We start from the raw sequence: 16,305 nt of genomic DNA, 5'->3' as shown, positions 1-16,305 counted from the left end.
CTTGCTCAGGCCTTTGTTTCTCTATTCCACTAGGTATATTAATTTTATGATTTTAACACTGGTTTTATAGTGGTCACTAGTTAGAAACGATTGCTGTCCAGCAATTATTTTATGCTGAAAGAAGAATACGCGATCGAGTAATACAAGGTGTAACAAAACTGTAATTGATGAACATAGCAAAGGTAGATGTCGAAATGTATGGGATTTGACTACACACTTTGGCACGTGCTTAACAATTTTACCCATCCTAAAATGACCACAACGCCGCGCCGCTACAGAAAGTTATGGTTATTTTTGAATGACTTTATACTAATATTATAAATAATATTTAAAAAATATATTCAGTACTAGCTTTTGCCCGCGGCTTCGCTCGCGTGGAATTCGAAAATCGTGCACAATACGAATATTCTTGCAAATCTCCTTTAGAAATATTATGTTTTTCCAAGACCAAAAGTAGCCTACGTTACTCTCCATCCTTTGAACTAAGTCGATGCTAAAAATCAAGTCAATTGGTTGCTTCGTTAGGCTGCGAAGAAAGGACAAACAAACAAATACACTTTCGCATTTATAATATTAGTATGGATAGCTGTTTCCCGCGACTTCGTAGGCGTTAGCATAGTATAATAACGGAAATGGATAATTCTCTCCTTTTTATGATCCTTTACTCAAATGCTAAAAAACGGAACCCGAATACAAAGACATAATATCAGCCTGTCCGTCTGTCCATATCCAAGCAAAGCCTCCCTGATATTAATCAAATGACACATGTATGTGTATGTTTCACATGTTTCACTATTAATTAATAACTTATTTCGTTCCTAAGGAATAAGAATTAAAACTCAACACTAACGACGCAACATGTTTTTGCTTGGCAACATTACCAGGAGGGAGGGGGGTATCGGGGGGGGGGGGGGGGGCGCAGCCCCCCCAAGTACCGGCCGGGGGCAAAGCCTTCCGCATGTTAATCAAACGACACTCAAAATCTGTATGTTTAGTTTTGGTTAGATTAATTTCACTTTTAATAAATAACTTACTTTGAATCTAAAGAAGGAGAAGTAAAACTCAACACTAACGACGCAACACCATTTAGCTTAGCAACATTACCAGGAGGGGGGGGGGGGGGTTTGGGGGGGCGCAGCTCCCCCAAGTAAGGGCAGGGGCAAAGCCTCCCGCATATTAATCAAACGACACGCAAAATCTGCATGTTTAGTTTAGTTTAGTTTAGACTAATTTCACTTTTTATAAATAACTTAGTTTGATCCTAAAGAAGGAGAACTAAAACTCAACACTAACAACGCAACACCATTTTGCTTAGCAACATTACCAGGAAGGGGGGGGGGGGTTTCAAAGTAGGGTCCGGGGGCAAAGTCCCCCGCATATTAATCCAATGACACTTGAAACTGTATGTTTAGTTTAGGTTAGACTGAATTCACTCTTAATTAATAACTTACTTTGAATAAGGCATATATATCTGCAAAAACCGTATTCAATATCGGTTCAGTAGTTTTCGTGTTAAAGAAAAAAGTTTAATACAAAATCTTGCCCCCTCTTTTGTCCCCTAAGAGGGGGAGGGGAAAAATTTTATACACCAGATATTAATTTGGAAAATACAGTTTATTATATGATGTAAGTTTATTAAAGAAAAAAGTTTGATACAAAATCTGCCCCCTCTTTGGTCCCCTTTGAGGGGTGGGGGAGAAAAACTTTATACACCAGATATGAAGTTGGAAGAAGACAAATATGTCTGCGAAAACCATATTCAAATCGGATCAGTAGTTTTCATGTTAAAAAAAAGTTTGATACAATATCTGACCCCCTCTTCGGCCCCCTTAAACGGGTGGAGGAAAAATTTTATACACCAGGTGTTAAAGTGGAAAATACAGTTAATAATATGAAGTTAGTCCATTGAAGAAAAAAGTTTGATACAAAATTTGACCCCCTCTTTGGTCCCCTTAGAGGGATGAGGGGGTAAAAATTTATACACCAGATGTTAAGTTGAAAGAAGATAAATATATTTGTAAAAACCGTATTCAAATCGGATCAGTAGTTTTCGTGTTAAAGAAAAAAGTTTGGTACAAAATATTACCCCCTCTTTTGACCCCTTGGAGAGGTGGGGGGAAAAATTTTTGTACACCAGATGTTAAGTTGGAAGAAGACAAATATATCTGCGAAAACCGCATTCAAATCGGATCAGTAGTTTTCGTGTGATGCTGGAACAAACATACAGACAGACAGACAGACAGACAGACAAAAAACTTACCATAGTTTTGGCTTCTATAGCGATGTAGTAACAGACGCTTCTTATTTTTGGATGTCTTTAATGTACAGAATTGTCATTTCTACAATTTTATTATATGTATAGATTCACGTAAAATATGTTCTACGCACCTAATTAGATGTCAGGCTAATTGGCACTTATGTAAAGCGACGCGTATAATGGAGGATACAGTACCTGCATACTTATAGACAGCCTTTTACTACTTTAATCATTTTAACTCGGTTTGAATGATCTGCAGCATGTGCGTATGTGAATAGCCGCGTACTGAGAGAGCGGCCTCGCGAGGCAGCCTCAGTCTTTGCCGCACTACGCATGCCGCGTGAGGCGGCCTCCGTCTCTGAGTTTTTTAATCCAAGGCTGCCTCGCGCGGCAAGGCCCAGCCACCGTAAGGCTTAGTCAGCGTCGACGCTCAGCTTAACTTGAAATTTTTTTTTTTTTTTTTTTTTAATCAGGCTACGTAGGCCCATACAATAAAATGCACAACTAATACGCAACGAATAAGCGAGGCAAAACACTACCGTCTTGAGTAAGCGCGGCAAACGCCGAGGCGCCTTTGAGCATCGATAAAAACCGACAACGCTCGGCTCGGGCCGCGGCACGCTCGGGTGAGGCAGCGCGTGCGTTTGCCTAGTGCGAGACATGTCTTGACTGACCGAGGATTTGCCTCGCGAGTCAGCCTTGCGTGGCTGCTCGCTCAAGCAGTACGCGGCTAATGAAATTAAATTAATATAGTAGCAACTAATATTATTGGTACCGGCAAACCTATTTCCTACTTTACAGTTATTGTTTTCATAGTAAAATTAAAAGGTTTTTGGTGACCGGGACTGGACGATATACTTCAGTACATGCGTTTTAAAAAAATTCAAAGGGTACGTTCGTTTTGCGAGTCGATGCGACGCATTTTTACGTGATCCATTTAAACAGTGAAGAAATATCGGACACATGATGAGACATCACACAGCTGAGCTGCTTTACTAAAGTTTCGACAGGCCTCTAGCAATGTCGTCAGTACTTATAATAATCGGTCCCTATAGGTGGATATCATATTATGATATCCACCTATAGGGACCGATAATATTCAAAGCTTGGCGAAAAGCGTCAGTGATAGATCAGCGTCACCTATTAAGACTACTTGATGCCCTAAGCAATCCATGCCTGTGTGGTCCCCCCGATCCGTATATCAGCTAGAATCGGTCTTTAAACTTTTACCACCTAACAACATTTATAGTTTTTTTCTTAGAAAGTTTGGTGTGGTTTTTTTGGTGATGTAAGTGTGAGACGTGATGCCCTGAGGACGGATGTTTTTTGTCCTTCTCCTGGTGCCCCCTCAGACGTAATGCCCTAGGCAATTGCTTAATTTGATTTAGGGTTAATCCGTCACTGGCGTCACCCTCACACTGTCGTAACCTGCCGCTGCAGCCATCGCTCATCCGAACCACTACAACCGTATAATATCTTGACTGTGACATTTCTACAAAGTTTTAGAGCCTGTTTTACCATGCTTACGTACTAATAAGTAAATAAAAGATAATAATAAGTACCTCCTACTTATTATTCCTGATTTTATTCACTCCAAACTTTTATAAAGTTTCATAAAATGTAAAGAAGGGAGAAGAGAGGCCTTTCTTAAGGTTAGTTTCCAAGCTGAGTCAATTAGCAAGAGATTCTGATAACATATTTTCTACAGTTTTCTTTCTGATAAAAATTTAAGAGAATCGAAGTAGCTGAAAATGCTTAAAACATGCAGCGTCATTTTATGTTTGTTATTTTACAATGTACATTGTTCAAGACCGTTCAAGAGAAATTCATTAGTGACCTACGTTAAGAGTTGTTTTTGTGATATTTTATGAGACATTTTATTAAAATCTTTGAAGTATTCTAGAACAGAGACTTTTTACAAAGACCGAGCTACTTAATTATTTTTATGAAAGCAATTATTATAATAGGTTGAAAAATCATTTTATGTTACCACTTTGTAGAAAAGTTTATTTTTAGTAGCAAAAGAATCCATATAAAGTAGTAGCATAGTCATGAACTTACTAATTTTATAATTGAAAAAGTATGTTTCTCTTTCGATATGCAGTCTGTTACTATGGGTCGTTTCTCGTCTCACAATCTACTGTATACCAAATTTCATCTAAATCAATTAAGCCGCTTAAACGCTACGGAGTTAAACGTAAAGATGTAACAGACACTTTAGATATTATAATATTGGTAAGGATTATTGCCGTATGTTGTCCACAGGCGAATAGTCTAGAATCTAGATAGTCTAGACTATAAATAGTAACTCTTGGGCAAGCGAGGACTGCATACAGGCTGAAATTGATTCTAAACACAAAGGACGTAGGTATATCTCAAGGCTTTGCCTGGTATTGACACAAATAATTAGGTTTAGGCTGCACACCGACCTGTACCACTTTGATAAAGCATGTGACATTCTGTGGTGACTGAAGCTTTACTTACTACTACTGAGGCTTCTACGTACATATTATTATAAAACAAAGTCGCTTTTTTTCCCTCATGTCCCTTTGTTCCCTTTAATCTTTAAAACTACGCAACAGATTTTGATAATTCTTTCATTGTTAGATAGCCCATTTATCGAGGAAGGTTATAGGCTATATTTTATCACGTTAAGACTAATAGGAGCGAAGAAATAGAGGAAAATGTGGGAAAAACGGGGAAAATTATTTGAAAGGCCTAACTTGAACCCGCTTATCTCAGGAACTACTGGTCCGATTTGAAAAATTATTTCTGTGTTAGATAGCCCATTTATTGAGAAAGGCTATATTTTATCTCGCAAAGATTAATAGGAGAATGTAGAAAAAACGGGGGAAATTATTTGAAAGAGCTTATCATGCGAACTACTGGAACAATTTTTATGTTATTTGGCACAGATAAGAAATAGACCACGTGAAGGATCATAGGCTATCGATTGTAATCATTTTTTCAGTGGCTATATATTTTATACCCGTGCGACGCCGGGGCGGGTCGCTAGTTCATGATAAAGCACAAAAGGCAATCATAAATTTTTCAAAATGTTAGCAAGCCCAGAAACGTAAAATTTTTATTAATATATTGAATAGGCATGATGACTATTTTTTTTTCTTATCGGTAATTGAAAGACATTTAAAAAATAGAAACATCGTTGAAAGAATGACTCTGATAGCTTAAAAATTCACCAACATATGACAATTCAAATATCTCATAAAAAAGACCTGCCCGAAATGCTCCATACAAAGTGCTACGAAAGTATGACGTCAGTCTTTCGTAGTTTGTACGCATCGGGAGACAACTTTGTTCGACAGGTATATTAAATATTGCGTTTATGAAAGTGGTTGCATAACAAAAGTTGTTTTTAATTACATAAGTTATCGAATTGTATACAAATATTAAGAAATTTAATTGAAAAAAATTTGACTTGAATATCGAAGTTTGAAGGTGCATAACAAAAAAAATACAAATGCTATCAAGCTGAAATTTTGAGAACACTTATTTTTTACCGTGATTTCTTTATTTTATTAACAAATTTCGCTAATCTTTGACCTTGTCATCATCCCTATTGTCTATAGTCAAAATTATGAAGAAGGTGCATAGATTTTCATACAATTTTTGACATTTTATTAAAACTTTGTGCCTCGAATTACCGCGTTTGGTTAAAGGCACACATAGGTACTTACATATTGTAAATACGCAGTTTAATCACGTGTAGTCGTAACGGCGCGTTCAGACATGCGCGTTTTATGCGCGTTTACTGCACGTTTTCTTCTGCAGCATTTGGTAAAACGCGCGAGCTGAATCAACGCGCTCAGAAAACGCACAGGAAACGCACTGAAAATGCGCAGAAAACGCACTGAAAACGCGCACGTCTCAACGCACCCTTAATGTCACCTCTACTGTACATTCTGGCGTCTTAATAATGGCAAACATTTGAGCAGCCTTATAATAAGCGGATTTCAATGTAAGAAAATGTTCTTACATTGAATTATTACGCTTTTTTCTGAGAACATGCGCGCCCAAACAAGTTAACGTCATCAGGCCAATTACATTGATGACTGCACAACTCATACAGATTATTCTGGAAACATAAATATGTCTCTAGAGAGCACTAAGTTAGATTGCAGATGGTTTGAACACGAAACAGTTTAGAGGGAGTTTAGTATACTAATATCCAAGAGTTATCGTAACAAATTATTGTCGATGTGGATGGCTAAAAGGAAAGTTTTATTTGTATATTTATACAACTGTTGTAGAGATAGTGTAATATAAATACATACTGTACCTTTACTAATAATATTATATAATATATAGTTTTTATTAATCGTAGTTAAAAGCGAAGGGTCTGATTTTCTTTTTCGGACACATTAGAACAGTAACATGACAGATAAAGGCAGCGAACTTTTCTAAGGGTACACATTTTCCTTAACAAAATCTATCCCTATTTTTGCACGGGGTTCAATATATCCACAGCAAACTCATCAAAATCTTTTGATGCAAAGAAAGAAGAAGAGAGAAGCGACAGCTATACATTCATGTTTATAATAATTATTATAGGACTGATAAAATGTAATTTGCTAAGTAGTTCTATGCTCTAATAATATATCATTGGTATAAAAGTGAATATTAAGCCCACCTCCATGTGCTGTTTAATTAATACAGCGCAGAAATAGGTCAAGCGTAAAAACTTTAATATCTATAGAATTCATAATGTTAAATTTAATGAGAAAACCTACTAATTACTTAACTTCCTGGTATATAATTATTAACAAGATATGATTCGTATATTATGATACGGTAATTATATTTAATAATTTTTTCAGAACTTTTATAAGTATCTTATTTTTGGTTATTACTTATTGATTATTATAATAACTCCTTCTCGTACTTAATTATAAACGGATTATAAGTACAGTTTAAGTTGTTTTTACTCACTATAATAATATTATCAAACATTAATATTTATAAAACTATTTATTACTTTTTTTTTTTTTTTTTTTTTTTTTTTTTAGCCTATGCTATCCCACTGCTGGGCAAAGGCCTCCCCCAGGGTCTTCCAGTTGTCTCGCTCCAGCGCCACCGTTGGCCAGCCCGGCTGGTACGCCTCCAGCTCATCGCGCCATCTTTTCCTAGGCCGGCCAGAAACGTAAAATTTTTATTAATATATTGAATAGGCATGATGACTATTTTTTTTTCTTATCGGTAATTGAAAGACACTTAAAAAATAGAAACATCGTTGAAAGAATGACTCTGATAGCTTAAAAATTCACCAACATATGACAATTCAAATTCAATCGAAAGTAACATCGATGCACGAATAACCTCTTGATAGTTCAAAAGTTATCCTGAAATTCTAGGCTATCGTCATAGAATTTGTACTTTGTAGAAGTACCTACCTGTTATTATCAATTAATTTTACGACATAGAATATATACCTAGAGATAGAGAATGTGTGCTAAGCTAAGTACAGAAACGTTTTAACGTGACCTGAAAAGAAAGGAAACCTTAAAAAAAGAAATAAAATCCCACCAAAACATTAAATGTTAAAAGGAGCCAAGCAAAATATTGCATAATATTGCGTAGCCATGCAATATATCTATCGTAAAAAGTTTTCAGATCACATTCAAGCCAAGCCTGAAGGCTTGGCTTGAATGTGCTTAATTAATTTATAATTCATATTGTGTATGTATTTTGGTGTGCAATAAAGAGTTTTATTATAATTATTATTTTGTAATTTAAATCAACATTCAGTGAATTTATATATATAGTTTTCTTTATTTTATAATTATTATAGTGGCTTGGCAATGAGCACTAGAGAAGTAATCAGCGACTGATTGGGTATTTATTGGGTACAATCGTCGACATGCGTCATTACATACGGTACTAAAAAACACTTTACGCTTGCCGTTTGTGTAAGTATGAACTACCCTAAATATGAAGTTTTATATTTGTTTTTCTTGTGCTCGTTGCCGAGCCACTATAATAATATATAAAATAAAGAAAACTATTGATAAATTCACTTAATGTTGATTTAAATTACAAAATAAGATGAAGGCTTGGCTTGAATGTGATCTGAAAACTTTTTACGATAGATATATTGCATGGCTATGCAATATTTTGCTTGGCTCCTTTTTACATTTAATGTTTTGGTGGGATTATACTTACAACTAATTTGTATGGACGCTTAGCTCTTTACTTAATACAAATATCACATTAATTGGGTGGCTAAGAGGCACGATAACATTTCTACATAATAATATTATAATTATAGCATGCTCTTAAGACGGCCGTTTTTAAGTCTTTCTGTCTCAAATAAAAACAACACAACTAAATAAAATAAAACTTACTGAAACTACAAAATACAAATCAAGTCAAAATTATCAATTCGACGTGTACATGTATGTAATATTTCCAGAACTGTTGTATAATATTATATCAATATATGACAGCTTCTGAACAAATGTGGCAAATTTCAAAAGTGTATGTATGTATATGTATGTATGTTTTGTGCACGCATATCTCCGGAACCACAAGTCCGATTTTAGTGATTATTTTTTATTGTAGTAGGTATTGTTCAACTTAGTTTATTATTATTATTAGGAATACTGCAAGTTTGTTTTTTGAGATAGGGAATTTTAATTCTTAATTACGTAAGCGCATTCGGTAAGCGCCTGCGACGCACTGAATACTCCTGACCTCTGACCGCGAAACTAGGATGTCACCGGGTGAGATTATTTAACGGCATTATAGCGTATTATTGTGAGATAGCGACATTTAAATCTAATATTTAATTTAAAATATGTTTTATTTCACTTTATAAATGCCGTTACTGGCTCGTAGCGTTCATTGAGTAAAAATATAAATGTACTAAATGCTAAGCTATAATGCCGTTAAGACTCGTTAGTCACATTTAAGTCTAATTTTTTCACTTTACGGCATTATTGTTTAGCAAACATAAAGTCCTGCATTAAAAAAGAGTTACAATAAAATAGTTAAAGTACTTTAATCACTTTACAGTGTACAAAATACCGTAAAACGGCAATCTAGTGAAACAATCACAAGAAAAAAGTATAATAAAAATACAAGTTAATGAACATTAGCGGCTATATTGACTCCCAATATGACTTAACGTCATTTAAGCGTATTACATGCACAAAAAAGGGTAATATAACGGCATTTTCATTATTATTATTTCCGAAACTATTCAACTTATCAGAAAACCGCTTATATAGGTCGATAGAGAATTTTTTTCTTATTCATGTACAGTCAAAACCTGAAAATCGACCAAATGTCACTTAACGGCATTTTTGTTATACCACGGCAGTATTTTATGTCAATTATGAGCTATTCCTATCTCTAGTTGGGCTAACCAGAGATATATCAAATATTGGGAATGGCCGTAAGTGAATAATTTATGTTCAAGTGTCACCCAAGGAATTTCATAAAAAGCACGGTATGAAATTAAGAAAATGTTGTTATAGCCTAATATAAGTCTTTAGCCTTTTTAGAGTTGCGTAATGCGTACTTGCGTAGTCAACAAGGAACCCTTCTAGTTTCGGTCTGTCTGTCTCTCCACCTGTCTATCCGCGGTTTTACTCCCAGACTATAAGGCCTACAAAGCCGTAATTCGGCAAGAATGTACATAATATTATTAATGATGCCGACAAAATGGTATATAACATCTTAAAAAAATATATTATGGTAAGTACTTATTTACCTCCGTCCTCCCCCCTATCATACTACTACATCAAGCGGGGATACATTTTTTTCGCGTCCACCCCACCGTGTGGGGTGTCGTTGGATAGGTTTTTTAAAAATATTACGAGTATTCATCATTTGTGAAATATAAAGTTTTAAAGTGGAAAAAATCATTAGAGCCCAGTGTCTTCACCTTCTACCAGCTAAACGGTTGATTCTGCAAATGTGAATAAATTCGCGGGAGTATGAAATATGCTGAATTTTAAAGGACAATTATCACGGCTAAGAAGACGTCTCCATAAATTATTGAGTAATAGTCGATCAATTACTAAAAAAAATGTATTGAGAGAAGTATAAAGGAACTTTTCTTTCAAATTCCTTTGAACGTAACTGAGATGATGTCGTTAGTAGTACGTTATAAATTACATTCATTGACCATACAAAAATTATCAAAAACCTGGTAAAGGTAAAGGTAAAGGTACTACGGAACTCTACATTGCGCGTGGCACGACACGCACTTGGCCGGTTTTCAGTGCGTACCGGTTATTCCTAGCTTATAATATATTTTGTGAGCAACTTAGAGCATTTTAATATTGTAAGCGGCCTTTATTGCTTCATTATTGTTAAAAAATACAACGAAATATGTCTAATTTATTAGAGATCTTAAACTCATGACACTTGTACATGAAAGCACCGCTCTTGGTGATTCTGTGGTATTGCAATAATGGCGGCGCTAGCAGTGTGGTTTACATGATCTCTTCTTTGTTGTGATCCTTTGCTAAATCTATTAATTCCCCTTCTGGTTTGTCATGCAAAATTTAACGGGTATGAAAATATGACAAAACTATTTCACTAGCATTTGCTAGTGGCTATTGAATTTGAGGAAATTTGAAATTTCAGGTACATGGATCAGCAAGCACTTTTATAGATACCTATTAGATTAATATAATTATGTAGACTATAGCATGAAACAGGTTACTTTTTATGATTTTTTTCCCGGAAACACAAAACTACGGGAAACGTCGTTCCACAAAACCCTTGGTGACAGAGCGAAGCCATATTTTACTCGTACAATTTTAAAATCATTACGTTTTTTCTGTTAACGCAGCTGCCGTTTTCGACGCGTTACTTTTAATTTATCGTTAATTGCAGTAACGAATGTGTACACAAACACTGAATAATTACAAGTATTATGAATTAATGACGACCGCCGAACATAATCAAACTTGTCAATAATTAAATATGTTAATTAACGCTCCCGAATCAAAAGACTCGGTCAAATTCACAATTATTGTGGGATAGTTAATATCGGAAGGTAAATTGTGCACACTGTGTATGCAGAGATTATAATTATAATAAAACTAGCTAACCCAGCAAACGCTGTCTTGCCATATAAATTATTTCTAGTATGAATATAAAACGTAGATAAAATCCTATTCTCAGGCCTAACGAAAGTACATACTTACACAATTTCATTAAAATCGGTTGAGCCGTTTTGGACAAGTTTGCGTACAAACAAACACGAGAATTTTATATATTATTAGACTAGCTGTCCCGGTGAACTTCATGTCACTTTTAACCTTCCCTGGACTTAAAGGATTATTTTAAGACTAAAATTATCAGAATCCGTTCAGCCGTTACTAACACAATTGGAAATCCATTTTCATATATTATATAGATTATGTAGATACACAATCTTTGTGTATGTATGATAAGATTGAAGTTTCTTGAAACGCAAGCATAAAGTTGCAACGTCGTATGCATAGAGTGGATATTTTTTAATGAACAAGGGGTTCATGTTTAGGGGTTATGAACTTAAAGAATAACCATGGATAAATAAAATATTAATACTATGAATACGCTGTAGACCATTTTGTCTTTGTCTGACAATTAGTCGGAAAAGTCACGCAAAAGACAAAATAGGTAGGTATATATTATATAGAACAATTTCCAACAACCATGTTTCAATTTCGACAAAATTTCATTCACTGAATGAAATAAGGACTACTTTTCTAATAATATTATCTAGTTTATAAAAAGACTAAAAAAACGCTTTGGGTACTTATGTACTTAATTCTCAAAAATTTTATAATTTTTTTACTGGCTCTTAGCAATTATTTACGTATATAATACGTGTGCAAAGTTTCGAATTAATAAGACTACTGGATATAGGTAAAAATCGTGTTGAAAGATTAAGTTACATACATAGTACATACAGCAAGCACATAAAAGCATGTCAAAAATGTATGGTTGCCCAGGACTATGTTTACGATATGGCGGGCAATATTTTGTATAAAACGTGCAAGTTTGAAGCAAATTGTACCGGCGCATTGTCCTCGATGGCTTGTTCAGGTGGAACTCCGTCTTTGTGGGAGTTTTAAGTACAAAGTGCTGAGTATTTATGAAGCGCTCCGAGGCTTACCTCTAAATTATCTTTGCTTGCTAACTGAACTTAAATGTGTTTGAAGTTGGACCAATTTTGCTTATGGTCGATAGTTGTTGCCGATTTTAGTGATAGATTCTGAAAGTTTAAAACAATATACACACATTTTAGTTATAGTATGGGTTTGTGTGTGTATGTGTGTAACATGTGCATCATGCATGAGTGTTGTTATTACTAATTTTCCTCATTGATTCAGGAAGTTGTAATGTTATATCTTTAAACGAGCAATTCTTGTATATATATATATATATATATATATATATATATATATATATATATATATATATATATATAATTGGAATCTCGGAATCGGCTCCAACGATTTTCATGAAGTTTAGGTTTCGGGGGCGATAAATCGATCTAGCTAGGAATCATTTTCAGAAAATGTTTTTTATTCGTGTTTTATCGATAATAATCGATAAACTGAAAAATATGACTCTTCCTGACATCTATTGGCGAATAATAATACTATTTTGTAAGCAACTAATTGTTTTAACGACCAGCAGATGGCGTTATTAAGTAACACGAAGTCATTGATGAGTGTTTGCTATACCGAGCAAAGCTCGGTCATCCAGGTACTTTGTACTTATACACTCAGGTTCATGTGTGTTTCATGAGTGTCAGTCATCGTTTACCTTCGGGTTATTTTACTGCTCATTTACTAAGGTGGAATAAAAAATGATAAGTGGAAGTGAAATAACAATTCTACTCACCGCATGATGTTGAAGTCGAAAGAAAGAGAGAAATAGCGAATAATATAGCATTTTAGCGCATTATAATAAAACCCACTACAAAATCCTAACTGCTAGTCGTCTCTACCGACTCCAGTTAGCGACAGCATATGAAATTCGCGATCGTTGCTATGTAATGTATTCTGAACATGACGCAACCACGCCGATATCAAAAACGTGCTTAACACCCCATCGGCGGAATGCGAACAAAGAAATGCGCTCCTTACGTAAAAGCACGTTTGCTAAAGAGTCTCTCGCACTAAGCCACTTTCAATGTACAGCTCTCCAGCATAGTATATTTTTAGCGTCAAGTAGTTTAAAAATAGAAATGGTGCATGAGAAGTATCATTGAAAAGAAAGTTGAAAATATTAATTATCGTGTTTTGAAGAAAATAAAATATGTGTGAAACACTTACACTGAAAATATTTTATCATTGTTTGAAAAAAAATATCAAAATCGGATCATCGTTTTAAACGTGAAACGGTACCTATCAAACACACTTCCAAATTCAACTTCCAAATTACTAGTTTGTAAGTATTATAATTAATATTTATTATTATCGGAGTAATAAACCTCTTTTACACTAGTCCCGTTATGAGGCCATGTCTTTGAAAATTCAATGTTTTCCATTTTGCAGGCTAATTTATATGGAACGGGAGTGTTAATTCTCTGTCCGAATTGGCCTGTAATTTCCCTACCTCATGTTAACCCGAAACTTGCTCTGTTGCTATTATTTTCGCGTATGACGAACAGACTAGTAGTTAACTAGTTTACAGATTACGGCGAAGCTGCAGATGTTAGGATGAATTCAGACCGCAACAATTTATATTTGTACGAGCTCGCGTTTAGAAGTATTATTATATACAAACTTTCATCCCCTATTTAGCCCCTTAGAGGTGGAATTGATAAAAATCCTTTCTTAGCGGATGCCTACGTCATAATATCTATCTGCATGCCAAATTTCAGCCCGATCAGTCCAGTGGTTTGGGCTGTATGTTGATAGATCACCATGTCAGTCAGTCACCTTTGAGTTTTATATATTATATAAGAAGATAGATGGAAGATGGATTTGACCCGGGACTCAGTGTATCCTCATACAAAATTTGAGCAAATCGGTTCATTGGTTTGAGCATGAAGAGGTAACAGACAGACACACCCTTTTGCATTTATAATATTAGTAACTGTCCCGGCCAACCTTGTTTGGCCACATAAAGTACTTCGCCCTTGTTGTTTTTGAAGTGACATAAATAAGTATGGTACCATGGCAACGTCCATCGCTATCCCGTTGCACAAAAAATGGTCGCCGTCAGTCTCGAGTTGTAATAATTTACTATTATTTATTTAACAAATGCATTTATCAATAGAAAAAGTAGCCCGTAGCCGATTCTCAGACCTACTGAATATGCATAATATAAAATTTGGTAAAAGTCAGTAAAGCCGTTTCGAAGGAGTGCGATTACTAATATTGTGACACGAGAATTTTATAATCTTCTTAGATAAATGATTGGTCTCGCGCGCGCGCTCGACTAGATACCGCGCTGTATAGAAAACACAGATTCCCGAATGTGGCACCTCAATATTGTAGTGTGTGTAAAACAATGCACAAATATTGTTGTGTGCGTAGATAATCGGGTTGCCAGATACGTGACTGGTGCCCAATCAATGGGGAAAAATTAGTTGCTGTGGTCTTGTAATTTATTATTATTGTATAGTAAGTGCTGATTTTTCAATCACCAGATAAAATTTACCATTGGAATAAGGATTGCGAGGGTGGTCGCTTGCCCGACTTTTAGTTGAGAAGGTGCAAAGTAGAAATTTGGAAAATAGCACACTCAATTCTCAAGCTGAATTATTTTAATATAATGACAAAATCTATCAAAAAGTAAACAATTCAAAATATCATAAACTAAAGAGTACAAAATGAAATAAAAAAGGTTTTATAAAAGAAGTTTAGTTATGTACACTCGTCCCTACATCACCCCCCTCCAGAGACCGTCAAGGGCGATAACAGTCCGGAAATCTTACATGACGGCCTGACCTCGTCGTTCTAATGATGTTATCATCGGCGGGAGGTAAATCACGGTTATCCGCAGGAGTGTAGTGATGGGTGTTACTGTTGTGTAGTGAGTGTGGACCAGCTTGCCGTTCACCATCATTTTAAAGGTCTTGTCACCTCTTTCAATGACCTTATGAGGGCCAGAGTATGCAGGTTTTAAACTACCACCAGTGCAGTCCCTCAAGAAAATATGAGACGAGGAAGATAAGTCCTTGTGAATAAAAGTTTTGAAGCTGCAGCTGTTATGCCTAGCTGCTGGTGATGGGTGGAGTTTCCTGACGATACTTCGAAGTTTTGACAAGTACTCCGTCATATCGCCAGTCTCGTCAGCCTGAGGGTCGAAGAACTCACTCGGAAGACGTATCGGTTGCCCGTAAACAAGTTCGGCTGCTGAAGCCCGAGCGTCTCCTTTGAAGGAGCTACGGATGCCTAGCAGTACTAGTGGGAGAGATTCTACCCAACTGAAATTTGCATGACATACAATCGCAGCTTTTAGTTGACGACGGAATCTCTCCACCAGTCCATTACAGGTAGGATTGTATGCGGTGGTTCTGCGGTGTTGGAAGCCAGCGATCGAAGACAAGCACTTGAATAACGCTGATTCGAACTGCCTACCTCTATCGGTGACGATAGTAGACAGGCAGCCGAATCGAGCGATCCAACCACTCAGTAGGGCTTTTGCCACTGTTTCCGCGGTTATGTCGGCTAGCGGTATTGCCTCAGGCCATCGCGTAAAGCGGTCAACGGCAGTGAGGCAATAGCGGAAACCTTGGCACAGCGGCAAAGGACCCACGAGGTCGATATGGACAAACGCAAATCTCGATGAGGGTAACTTAAAATTACCCACAGGAGAATGTACATGTCTGTTGATCTTCGATCGCTGGCAAGCTACACAAGACCGAACCCACTCGCAACAATCCTTCCTAATGCTAGGCCAGACATATCTTTCGGTTACTAGCCTAACAGAAGCCTTAGCCCCTGGGTGACTCAGGGAATTCTTTAGGCACATAAGGTCTCGGCGTAGTGCTGCTAGTGTCGCAATACAGCTGGCTACGCGAGCCTGGTACCTGAAGACGCTGTAAGCGTAGTGAGGTGGAACCTTCG

At 36.1% G+C, this 16,305-nt stretch overlaps 1 long non-coding RNA gene across 1 annotated transcript; it reads left to right on the top strand.

Moving 5' to 3' along the window:
* Nucleotides 1–5,586: 5,586 nt before the first annotated feature.
* Nucleotides 5,587–16,305, top strand: LOC121727000. Its single transcript, XR_006035609.1, has 3 exons — nt 5,587–5,599; nt 11,475–11,479; nt 16,193–16,305. It is a non-coding gene; the product is annotated as an uncharacterized LOC121727000 (long non-coding RNA).

Source organism: Aricia agestis, chromosome 5, assembly GCF_905147365.1.
Source record: "Aricia agestis chromosome 5, ilAriAges1.1, whole genome shotgun sequence".
Classification (NCBI taxonomy): Eukaryota; Metazoa; Arthropoda; class Insecta; order Lepidoptera; family Lycaenidae; genus Aricia; species Aricia agestis.
Note: the sequence above shows the minus strand (reverse complement) of the source record. Positions and strands in the feature narration are given on the sequence as shown.